Raw genomic sequence first — 13,142 nt, 5'->3', positions numbered from 1 at the left:
CTTATGAGCCGGTTCTGACTTCCTCTGCGGGCTTTTGGGGGTGTGTCACCCGGTGCATCTGGCGCGTCGGTGTCCCCCTGCGCCTCAGTCACCACTCCACTTAAAAGGGATTCCCCAATTATTGCCGCCAGTCTCTCATCAGGAGGGGTCAGCTCCGGTGTCCCCCCCCCCACACCCGTGGCAGACACGGGTGTGTGTGTGTGTGGGGGGGGGGGGGGGGGGGGGTCAGCGCTAGACGTTTTTTTGCCTTGACTTTTTTTTTTTTTTTTTTTTTTTTTTTTTTTTTTTTTTTTAACTTGTCCTGTCCAACAGCTGGGCAGACAGATGAGAGCTGAGGGCCTCTTGTGTTGGACAGATTTTACTTTAACAAGAGGGGTTATTAATCTTCAGACAAACCAAAGGTATGTCTGGATAAACCCCTTTTGTAATTGAGGCCAAACTTTATTAATTTCAATCATGTCTGAAAATCTTTGGTGTTGGACCGGACGGAAAAGGAAAGAGGGGAAGAAGAGAGAGGGACGATAGAGAGAGGGGGGGTAGGGGGTGATAATAGGAGGGGAAGGGGGATAAGACCATGAAGCAGCATAAAGCAACAAGTTTACTGGTTGTTAATCATTATGGTAACGTTCAAATGTAGTACAATAAGGGCGGAGCCTGTCCACACACACACTCAAATGTTATAAACACACCTGCTAGCTGCAAAAAAAAGTCCACCTGTCGACATATATACAAAACAGATAGTGTTCACACGCATACTTATGCCTTAAAACCAACTAGTGTGAAATATTTCAGTCATTCAGTCATGCAAACTGTAAGTGCAAAGGTGAGCTAACACCTGTGCTCAGGTGAGTGTTTATGTTCTTCTAAAATGGATGGTGGAACGTGGAAAGAAGGAGGGAGAGTGCCCAGCCATCCCCACCCCAAGACCCCCACCGCAGCAGCAGCGGCAGCCGGAATCCCCCCAACGCCACACGGGAACCGGCAGGGAACAACCGCCGCCCGGGCGACCAAGCCCGCCACCCAGGCCAGGGCCAGCAGGACCGCCGCAAGGCCCCCAGAGCCAGAGAGCAGGGAAGCACGGAGGGAGAGAGAGCGCCGCCCCAGCCCAACCAGGAGAGCAGCCCCCCCGCCGCGCCGGGAGAACCCAACGCAGGGCCCCACCGGAGACGGACGCCCACAGCCCCAGACGAGCACCCCACCACCACCCAGGAGTTCCGGGCATCCCCCCGCCCCAACCCCAGGTACGAGCCAGGACCCCCCAAGGGAGACCCGCTCCGCGCTCCAGGCAGCCATCCGCCCGGCCCGCGGCTGGTCCAGGGAGGAGCGGGGCAGGGGCCCGCCGCCCCCGCCCAAGAGGGGGGGAACCCCGGGGAAAAAAAAAGAGGGCCCACAAGGGGTGTTGTAAATATGGCCCGACCAGGCTCGGCCACAGTTGGAAATATGGCGGGGCCCAGCGCCCAGGAGCAAGGACCAGAACCCACCCCCCAGGGACACGAACACTCCCGGCTCAGATGTAATGTGAACCCCCCCGCCGCGCGGAGAGAGCACCGCCGGGCCCAGGAAGCCGGCACCCCGGGGACACGGCCGCCGTTGCAAAGGGGCCCGTACCCCCCACCAGGGAAGAGGCAGGGGACAGATGGTCCTAGGTCCCACCTTCCTTGCAAAATGTGTGTGCGTGTATGTGTGTTTGAGAGGGTGTGTGTGTGCATGTGTGTGTGTTTATGTTGGAATGTATATATTGAGGGGGGAGGGGTGTGTGTGCTAAGGGGGGTGCTTTGCCTTGACTTTGATGTCCGACCTTTTCTTTTTTATTTCGGCCACGTCCGAGGTTGTGAGGCTACAGCATTTACAGCGTCTGCCACCGTTTGCCACTCACGTGCCTTTTTGGCATTAGTAATGCCCACACTGTGCCCTCCAAACAACATTATTCTCCTCTTTTCCACCTCGCCAACGATAACTTCTACTTCACATTGAGTGAAGTTACGTTTTTTTGATTTTCTCTCCGTGTTTGGCATGGTTTCGCAATCAATGAATATTCATTTGTGGGCGTTTCACGGACTATTTATGGGCAACTATAGGCGTGTCATGAGGCCGCAAAAGCTGCGCAGCATTTAGAATTGGTTGTGATTTATTAAGAGAAAGATGCGTAGGATGTGCGTGCGCACGGTTTTATAACTCAGAATATTTCTGTGCGTACGCACGTCCTATGTTTCATCCGTACGCCACTTCTGACGCAAATCCTACGCAAAGTTTTATAAATGAGGCCCCTGGACTCCTCTGGTTGTGACTGGTAGGAAAAAGACCAAGCGTGTATTCAGACTAAAAAAATAATTTGTTCCGGATCAAGCCCACTTAATTTCCTCCGGATCGAGTCCTGCACCTTGTGTATTGTCTGTATTCAGACTGCCATCAAGCGGACCATTCTATTACGAACCAGCTTGTAGACAAAAACATGTGACTGAAGATCTCTTCTTTCATTGCCCAGGAACTGCGAAAGAAAGCGTGCTGCACTTTACCATCCTTATCAGGATAGTTTACTTATTGAAACTTTATATTTCAATTATCAATTTTGAACGTCAGGAACAATGCCTTGTTACTTTGTTAAGGCGGAGGCATGCTGCAAGGCAATGCTGTGTGTGCTTTTACTCAAAGGAGACGTCAAGTATAAAAGGTAGGCTGCTGAGTGTTTATGAAAACAGTGTGAGAAACAATGTGTCACGTTAAATATGTTTTAATGAGGCTGCATTCATCCAACCAAATTTCAATGAGTTGCTGTATCTCATCGTTGTGGTGTTATGGCATTTTTTTTAAAACAGAATTCTGTTAAGGAACTACAAGGTAGCTTTTATGGTGATCTCACAGCAGCGCCAGCTGCGTGCCGCGTAACAACACACAAAAAAGCATGTTGATACATTTGTTTGATAACACAACAATTGTTGCTTTATATTTGTCCACAGCTCATCTGTTGCTTCATTCCTACTCTGTTTACGTCGGCTAAGGTGGCCGTTTTGATGCAGATACTCCATTCCGAGAACAGATTGTATTCAAACTGAGGAATCTCATGGTGTTTTCAGACTGGACACATTTGGTTCGCATATGGTGAACCAGAGTTCATTTCCCTGGATAATCCGGAACAAATTTTCAGTCTGAATACACCCAAGCGGACCTTGGTCCGGGACTAGGAACCACTCTCTGACCCATCTTTGAAGGTGGTCTTGGTATGTTTCCAATCTGACTAAGCTTCGGTTTGCTCTGAGATTCCTCAGTCTGGATGCAATCTGTCCTCTGTGCGGAACAACTGAACCAAAACGACCACCGTAGCCAGTGGTCACGTGATCTAAAAACAGTCAGAATGTAGCAACCGATGAGCCGCGAACAAATGTAAAGCAACAATTTTCGTGTTATCAAAGAGGAAAAAAAGAGTCCAACTCTTTACTTGTTACAATGTTTATTTTAACACAACTGAAAACGCTTCTACATGCTTTTCTATGTGTCGTTTCGAGGCACGCGCTGCTATGATGTCATCCTAAAAGCTACCTTTTAGTTCCTTAACAGAATTCTCTCAAAACAATGACATAACACCACAATGATGAGACAAAGAAACTTATTGAAATGTGGTTGGATGAATGCAGGCTCATTGAAACAATTTTTCACATGATAAACATTCCTTCTTATTTTTTTCCTACAATCCATATCATAAACAGTTATTGGTGTACCTTCTTAAAGGTCTTCTTGACAGAAACTGCCCTGCAACTTGCCTCCACCAGACCAAAAAACCTAGTCAAAAGGGTTGAGTCTGACGTTGATACAGAGGTTTAAAATCGGTCAGCAAAACATCAAGTTTCAATGAATTATCCTGAGAAGGACTGCAAAGCGCAAGACTTCCATGATTTTTGTCTTTAGTTGCTGTGCCCAGCCCTCGTAATTCCTAACCAATGAGTGAAGAGATTTTTATTCATGTGGTTTTGTTTACTGGTCTTGGTTTGAATCAGGAAAGGCCACTTGACAGTAGTCTGAATACAGACCAAACGCAAGGTTCAGAGCTCGATCGGGACCAAATTAAGCTGATTGGGTCTGGAACAGTTTTCCCAGTCTGAATACACCCTCAGAACAAACCGAAGTTCAGTCTGATTGGAAATTAACCGTGACCACCTCGAAAGATGGATCTGAGAGCAGTTCCTGGTCCTGGACCAGGGTCTGCTTAGGGGAAACGAACACTGGTTCACTTAACCCTTGTGGTATCCTAGGCACTTTAACGTCGGGAGCTGGGTCATCTAGACCCACTAGACAGTGCTCTGAATCTTTTTTCTTCAATGGTTTGTGATCTTCACTGGTGTCCATGGATTACATGAAATCTTTCCACCTTTATCCACCTTTGTCATGGTAGGAAGAACACGTCAATGTAAGAGTGGGGTCATAGGATAGCACAAGGGTTAAAGCGAACCAAATGTGTCCAGTTTGAATACACCCTAAGATCAATTTAGCATATCATCAGGACTATATCGCAAAATCTTGATCAGACAAAAAGTTATGAATAAGATTTGCCAGATAATTGAAAAAGTGTCAGACAAAAAGTATATTGTGCTGTTTCAAGGAGTGACAGGTCTATTAATCCATAGGTCAGCGGAAACATGCTGGCATGCAACATAGATGCTGGCAGCTAAACTAAATTTAGGCAGTTTCTTCCCATTCTGAACTGAGCAGATCTAGTGTTTATCAAGCTGAAGTGAATTTTTTTCCTATCACAGAGCCTGTGAGATTATCTTGGGGGGGGGGGGGGGGGGGGGGGGGGGGGGTTGTATTGGACTTTTCAAAAAAACGTTTATTTATCAGCACTGGAGATTCTCCTAAAGTGGAGCTGTCAGCAGTTTGTGCTGCGTTGGTTTGGTCCACAGTAAATGCAGGAAAACGTCCAAGCAGACATGAAGATGCTCCGTGGGACTCAAGTGTGATCTCCCTGTCTGTGCGCGCAGATGGAAGCTCTGTGTTTGACAGAAAAGCACACTGACAAACAGCTTGTGTGTAGGGGAGTGTTGGACCGGGGGGGGGGGACTTCATGGAGGTAAACGTCTAAGCGTGCAGACAGCTGAAGACAGCAGACTTCATGTAAGTCTTTGTTCTGGTTTTCTAACAGACGAAGAGCAAAGAGGAAGCACTCGATATGTTCAGCAATGTTTTCACGCTCCCCCTCACACTGTAAGCTGGATTCGGTACTTATTCATACCATTAGATCTAAAAGAAGCGTATTTTTGTGTTCTTCCCTCAACCAGGTAATCCAAAACGGTCCCAAGGCGGTAGAATAATCCTCCCACTCCTGGTAAAGATGCAAATTTACTTTTGAGACTTTGTTTGTTCCAGAATTAAAGGGAGACAGTGCATGTGAACGGTAAATGTAAATTTGACTGCTTGGCTTCTGTTGGCAAATATGGAGTTTAGTGTTTCTCTATGATTCAGCTATTTACTCAAACAAAAAAATTATTTTTCCAAATCAGATTTCATGAAGTGTTTTCAATTAAAAGGGGTTCATGTTCATTAGTTTGTCAAAACTTTTAGAGAAATAAAAAAACTGATCTAAATATAAATTGACATGTTTTTAAGTGTTATTTTCATTACTTTATCTTTTAGTTCAGCTTGCTTTTGGTGTCCTCTGCTTTGGGACAGTCTTGGGACTTGGCCCGAAAGGGTGGTAATGCTGATAAATGTCTCCCCTTCATCTGGTTTGGTTTGCTTTCACACACAGCGCTCTCAGGAGAGGACCACACAAAAGTGGGACCAAAAAAGAAAAATCATGCAATTTCTCCAGCTGCTCATTTGGAGGCACAATTGCCTGAAACAGACTTCGACTAGAGTGAGAAAAGGAGCAGGAAGAGGAAAATCTGTTTGTCCTTTTAGTCCTCTGGCTATCATACATTAAAAATCACCTCCTTGCTACACTATGTTTACCTAAAATACATATTTTTTTATTTTTCCAACTGCTTCAGATTTTTGCAAAGGGTCCAAGTCCTGTCTACTTCACACCAAAGTGAACAGTACAAAGGTAAATCTGCAAGTGAACAGAGGTACTAATTCCTTTTTGGGTCTCCTTTTTAGTCCAAAAGTTCAGCTGAACTTTCACACCTGGAAAACCAAGACAACTATTAGAAGAACCAGCTCTGGATCAAACTAGGACAAACCTGCCAGAGTGAATGTTCTCTTGATTAAAATCTGAAAAATCAAAATCAAAATAAAGTTTTCGGTGTGATCCTTCCACTGTCCAAGTATTTGAGTTTCTTTTTGGTGTAGATCTTCCAATAAATTGTCTGATCTCATCAATACTGTGTCCATTAGATGGAACAAGTGGTTTTTGATTAAGCAAAATGTTCTCATCATGTGCAGCAGAACCTTGGGGGTCATGCATGTGCCTTTTTTGGGCTATAGACATCACATTAAAGACACAGCATCTGATGGAAATATCAAAGATGATCCAATCCAATACATTACTTAAAAAAAAAGATTGGAGAGCAGGATAAAGTTATCATACACCCAAACAGTTGGTAATTTTTTTTCCTCAAAAACAGCTTTGGTCCAAATCTGGCAGTGACAGAACTGCCCTCTGTTCATCCATAAATGTCTTTACAGATGCCTTTACAGCAGCTGGATTTAGAGGGCAGAGACCCTAGCCTGCAAATGAACTGCAGATCCATCCTGACGTTATCTTCCTTTCATTCATTGCTTTGATAAGGTTTTTTTTGTGCAGTACTCCTGGTTTCTGCACCTTGCATCATGGGTAATTAAGGAATGCTCCTGGTCGTCATTATCCCGATCTGTTGCAATATGTTAGGGGTAAAAGAGGAGCAGGTGCCGTAAGTGTGACAGCAGGGAGCCTATATGTCATTGTCTGAAGCCGCCAGCAGAGAGGTTAATAAAGCCCATAAACCAGGGAAAAGAAAAGGGTTTTGTGACAAACACGTGGTCCTTTTTTTTATTGTGTGTTTGAGTTAATATGTGGATTGTCTTATTTTTTGTTATTGGTAATACTAGAAAGCAACTAACAGGAAATACATGCAGCAGAGCAGAAACGACCAACAGTAAACTCTCTGTGAACTCCCAGTTCCTTCAATATTAAGTTTATCTTTGGTTGATTGATGCATATTTCTTTTTAGTTTTTTAAGTGTTTGCTTTGTTTCTTTGATCTGATGGGGCCATGGGTGATTGCTTAAAGAGACATACACAAAAAGCAACACCTACACAGCATTCTGTGATGATGATATGAAATCTGGATTAAGCTTTATTTTTTTATGTGATTCTCATTTGTAAATCTTTTGACTCTCAAAAATCCTAAAACTCAATGATAAAAGTTGATATGCGAAGCTCTGGAAGTTTCCAATATGGAATATCTGCCTCACTTCTGGCAAAGCTGGGTTTCTTACGTCACTTACTCCGCACTCCACTCAATATTTAAGCCTTCATTCTAAATCAATAGCTAATCGCCCCGACTTTTCTGCCCAGCCAATCACAATCATATTTATGCATTTGAATTCTTGGATGTTTACCTCTCTACATTCTCGATGGTTTTGCTGACCCTCCTTCACCCCGTCCTTCTCCTGGAACTTCGCTTTGTCATGGACGGACCTTCAACAGCATCAGCGTCTAGGCTGTGGGGTTTATTTATCTATGGTCTGAGCTTATGCCATCAACATGCAGGATATCATCTGGCCCAGAGCCTAACCTCCAAAGGCTATGGACTTATTTCATTCACATCCTTTGTAGCACAAATAAATATTTCTTTGTTCGCATTCCAAGGATCTCTCTTTATTGAAATACATGTTGAATTGAATTTAGTCAGATGGTGAAAAATTTATTTTGTTCTAAAGTATTCTCATGGTAAACTGAGGAACTGATCACTGTCTGAAATGAAAAAGAAAATAAGAGATGAGAATAAAGTGAAGGCCCCTCCGAGCATCTGTCTGTTTTTTTTTGCATTTGAATATGCTAATATCTAAATCCAACCAAATAATCAACTGAAAGAGGAAACAGCAAGTGAAGAAAACATTTGACAGAATAAGAAAAGACTTTTTAGCTTGTCGTAAGTCTTTACCTTGAAGTTTCAAAAAACAAATGCAAAACTAAACAGATCAGTGAAGAGCATCATCCTCTTTGCCCCGTGTCAGTTTGCCTACAGCTGTAATGACTGACTTTAGCCTCAGCTGGTTGAAACTATGCTTTTGTCACAATTGCCCTTAAGGGTGGATATAGACTATCTGCAGTCAAAAAATGGGCAAATCTGTATGGGGCACTCAGGTGACCCACACAAAATTTTAAGATCGCAGACAACCCATTGAGAAGTGTATGCTCCTTGTGCACCCGTTACGCACTTCATGCTTGCAGCCTGACTGTTAGAAATTAGAAAATTAGACAATCAGAGCACAGTTTGTGTGAGCATCCAACAAGCATCCGGGCATTTCCTGCACAACCCGAGAATGCAGCATTTGTGCGCGGTCAATAAGGAGCAGTACGCACACCTTAATAATGAGTGGAGTGTTGCATAAAGGGCACCATACGACAGCATCGCCTGTAAATCAGAAGTGCATGTAACTAACATTATTCTTACAAATACTTCACGATACATTTACCGCACAAACAACACACCTTAGAGTGGCTCATGAGCCTCAAGGGAACTGCAAGATACACTTGTCCTCTCAAATCTGTGCTCCATCTAAGATGCATCTGCTCCTCTCCATGACCCTCCACGACAGCCCAATCCAAAAACCTGCATCACCCGTGTGGGTCAACCCCCACACAGGTGCATGTGACTAAGGCATTAGATTTCCCTTTTCAAAGCTTCAGCAATAGATGATGTGCCAGAGGAAAAAAAGAGATCAAGGTTCCAGATGTGATCTGAGTTCAGCTCCAGTGCAGCAGACATGTAGCTTCAAGAAGAGCTTCACCTCACAGCTCACATCTAGATCACCAAAAGAATAAACATGAATCACTTTAAACATCCTCACCTTATGAGGAACTATGGTGACCTGTAGCAGGGAGTCTGACGTGAGTCACCACTGTTTTACCCTTTAGGAAAACACTTGACTTAATGTTCTTACAGTGAGAAGGTCCAGCTGGGACCTTTCTGTGTGGAGTTTGCATGTTCTCTCCATGCGTGAGTTTTCTCTAGCTTCCTCCCACAGCCCAAACAGATGCTTTATAGATTGATTGGAAACTCTGAAAGCAGGGCTGCTCATTCCTGGGGCCTCATTTATAAAACTTTGCGTAGGATTTGCGTCAGAAGTGGCGTACGGATGAAACATAGGACGTGCGTACGCACAGAAATATTCGGAGTTATAAAACCGTGCGCACGCACATCCTACGCATCTTTCCCTTTATAAATCACAACCGATTCTAAATGCAGCGCAGCTTTTGCGGCTACATGACACGCCCATAGTTGCCCATAAATAGTCTGTGAAACGCCCACAAATTAATATTCATGGCTTGCTAAATCATGGCAAACACAGAGGGGAAATCAAAAAAACGTAACTTCACTCAATGTGAAGTAGAAGTTATCGTTGGCGAGGTGGAAAAGAGGAGAAAAGTGTTGTTTGGGGCACAGTGTGGGCATTACTAATGCCAAAAAGGCACGTGAGTGGCAAACGGTGGCAGACGCCGTAAATGCTGTAGCCTCACAACCTCGGACGTGGCCGAAATAAAAAAGAAATGAAAGAAATGATCGGACATCAAAGTCGAGGCAAAAAAACGTCTAGCGCTGCATCGGCAGAGTGTGTCCGCCACGTGTGTGTGTGGGGGGGGGGGGGGGGACACCGGAGCTGACCCCTCTTGATGAGAAACTGACCGCTATTATTGGGGAATCCCTATTAAGTCCCCCTTATCGGCGTCCTCCTCCGCCTCAGTCACCTGACTGAGACGGAGGGGACGCCGACGCGCCAGGGTCAGGGTGACACAGGTAAGAGAAATAATTCAAATGAATGCAGTCAAGTCACATGTATGCAGGCTACACAATTACAGATTATTAATATAGAAAAATTTTATTTTAGTTGCTGGGTGTTCCAGCGGGGCCAGTGGTTACGATGCTGCAGCTGAGCAGCCGTCTGGCCCCAGCGTCTCCACGGCACGCGGCTCCCAACCCTCCAGCAGTGGACGCGTCCTCACCGATGCAGTCCTTGAAATGCAGAGGGAAGTCAGTAGTTCAATCAGAGAGGTGGCCAAGGAGTTGGGCGAAATCAAGATCGCCCTGACTGAAATAAACTGCACGATGAGGGAATTCTTAAATAAATAATATTTTCCACACCTCTTTTTCTTTACAAGCGACGCATCACTTCCAAACGCTGGCGCACAGCAGCAGCAAATGGCTCAAATGCGTGGGGATGGGGTTCAGGGTCGGGGCCAACACAGCAATCAGCGCCATGGGGTAGAGGCACGTTTTTAAGCTGTGCCACATTGTGTAGCACAGCACATGCCAGCACGATTTGGCACACACTGTCACTTTCACGTGTTTCTTCCATCTGCCGACGGTGTCGCCATTTCTCATTTCACCCGTTTTTGTGCGTACGCCTGGGTCAGAGCTTGCGTGGAGGACCGCACATTTTCCCGTCAAGTTTGCTTTTTATAAATCTCAACTATTGCGTAGAGAGTGGCGTACGCCTTCTTTTGTGCGTACGCAACGTTTATAAATGAGGCCCCTGGTCCTTAAGATCACCCTGCTTGTTTTCCAGCTCTCCCTGCACTGCTTGCTCCTGATGACCTGGACCAGGTGTGTTCAATCAATCAGAATGTGGAGACATCTGATTGAGTTAATCAGCAAATATCAGGGCTTTGAGATCTGGAAAACAGTCAGAGGGGTAGATCTTGAGGACCAGAATGAGCAGCCCTGCTCTAAAGTGTCCCTAGGTGTGCATGTGTGAGTGTGTGTGGGAGTGCTTGTATTTCCCTGCAACAGACCCCGCTTTTGTCCAACAGTAGCTGGGACAAGTTCCAGGGGACCCCGTAACCCCGAAAGGGATGTAGTTGAGTTTAGAAAATGGTTGAATGGCTGGATGGATGCTTCTTGTACATTATCTATGATTCCAGCTTAGTTTTCTCTTTCAGCTGGAGAGGTCATGACTATCGTTTGTGTTTCCATCACTTTGTACAGTTAGGACTGAAACGTTTCTCACAGCACTGATTTAATTTTCTGAGAAATGAAGCAATTTGTTGTCAGTTTCTTTCTGGCCCTCCTGAATATTCTGCCAGGTGGGAAGATGTCTCTGCATTTCCCTTCCTTCAAGTCTCCGTACTACTTCCCAGTTGGCAGCTTGTACTTATGAGACGTGATGTGAGAGCAACATGACATTAGCCATCACATTTCAGGCAAGCAACAGCTCACACATCAGGCTGAGTGTCTGAAAAAGAAAGTGTTTCACTGAGCGGTTGTGTAAGAGCCGCACATCGATCCACTCTAAAAGCAGGTCCAGGGCAGCAGCCTTCTCTTCCGCTGACTTCAGCTATCGTCATAAATAGAAAAAAAAAACAAGGAAAACAGAAGAGAGGTAGAATAAGAGGAACCAGGTGATGACAATAGCAACACCTCTGCCTTGATTTATGTTTCCTGATGTTATGTTTTGAAAGAGAAGCTAAAAATGTTTGAAAAAAATGTATAAAAAAATGTAGGATAATGGTTATATAATAAAACTTTTAAAATTAAATTTTAAAAGCCAAAAAACTTTGGAAAGCTTGTTTTCCTTCCTGACTGCAAACTGTGCCTCCTCCCAAGAATCATGATTTTTTTATTTCAGTGGCTGCAAAATGTTTTACTGCAGCGACTCATCCTTTCCATTTATTTTTGAGGAAGCAGCTGAAAGATCCAATTGAATTTTCAGTGAATCATTCATTAATGAGGCATACAATTGTATATAGCTTGAGAGCATTTATTCTTCCATCTTCTGCAGCCTCAACGCTGCAGCAGAGTCACAATCAGGCAGCAGAAAAATGTCTGTCTGGATGATCAGAATCGACGTGATCACTGAGCTTAAACTTTACCTGTTGGATTCAGTGATTTCATGCCCAGCTGTGCTGCTTCTGCACAGTAATGGGTTCTCCAGTTGGTAGGTCAGTGAGGACTCAGTGCTCGCACCCCTCCTTCAGCTACCAGCAGTAAAGTCTCATGAGTTGTCACACAAGTGAGTGTGAAATTTGTTGCCTCGTAGTTGTGGCCGCAACCCAATGTCCATTGGGTGTTTTGTGTTTTAAAAATGAACTGAAGTGAATAAAAAACTGGATTTTCAATTTGATCAAAATGCACGTTTGACTACGTTTAGCTTCAGGTTTTTAGTTTTTGATAAAGGATTTTTGTCCTAAAATGGCACCGAAGTTTTTAAGTCGAGGGTACTAATATTCTTGCATTTAACCCTGGTGCTATCTTAGATGACCCCACCCTTACTTTGACGTGTTATTCCTACCATGACAAAGGTGGATAAAGGTGGAAAGATTTCATGTAATCCATGGACACCAGTGAAGATCACAAATCATTGAAGAAAAATGGTTCAGAGCACTGTCTAGGGGGTCTAGATGACCCTACTCCCAACGTTAAAGTGCCTAGGATAGCATAAGGGTTACAAGCATCAGAATCATCTGTCTTTACTCCTCACTTCTGGATAAAGAGTCATAGATTGTTTTGAGCACAACTTAAATCCACAATATCTCGAGTTTACTCCAGGCTCAGATTTGGGCACAAGTCTGTGAGTGCTGAGAATTTGGGGTGTCAATCCCTCAGAGCCCCTAAAATACCTAGAAAACCATGCTATAATAATTTTAGTTCATCCACCCATATATCTATCTTCTACTTTGATCTATCTGATATTTCTTCTCAGTTATCCCCTCTGCATTTACCAGGTTTGGGACAGGCAAAAGCAGGATACTGGTTTGTTCTCTATTGAGGCTGCTTTAATCTTTTTTTTATTTTTTGTCTTTTTATGTCTTTGCATTTATTTGTCAATTTATCTGTTAGTCAATCATTTCTTGCTTTATTTTATTACTTGTTTTTGGGAGGTGTTGTGTAATTGTTTGGTTGTTTTTGTTTTTGTATTTTTGTTTGTGTGCGTGTGTGTGTGGGGAGGGGGGCTGTAATTATTTGCTCTTAAATGTGGATATTCTTGCAGACCATCACTTTTGGTGGG

At 44.2% G+C, this 13,142-nt stretch overlaps 1 protein-coding gene across 1 annotated transcript in view; it reads right to left on the bottom strand.

The window, feature by feature from the left end:
- The window catches only part of LOC101160156 (receptor-type tyrosine-protein phosphatase gamma), a 228,475-nt gene that overhangs the window by 38,045 nt on the left and 177,288 nt on the right, over window positions 1-13,142 (bottom strand). The gene's annotated exons all lie outside the window — the stretch shown is intronic.

This window comes from Oryzias latipes, chromosome 5, assembly GCF_002234675.1.
Source record: "Oryzias latipes chromosome 5, ASM223467v1".
Lineage (NCBI taxonomy): Eukaryota > Metazoa > Chordata > Actinopteri > Beloniformes > Adrianichthyidae > Oryzias > Oryzias latipes.
The sequence above is the reverse complement of the archived record's forward strand: the minus strand, read 5'-3'. Positions and strand labels throughout refer to the sequence as shown.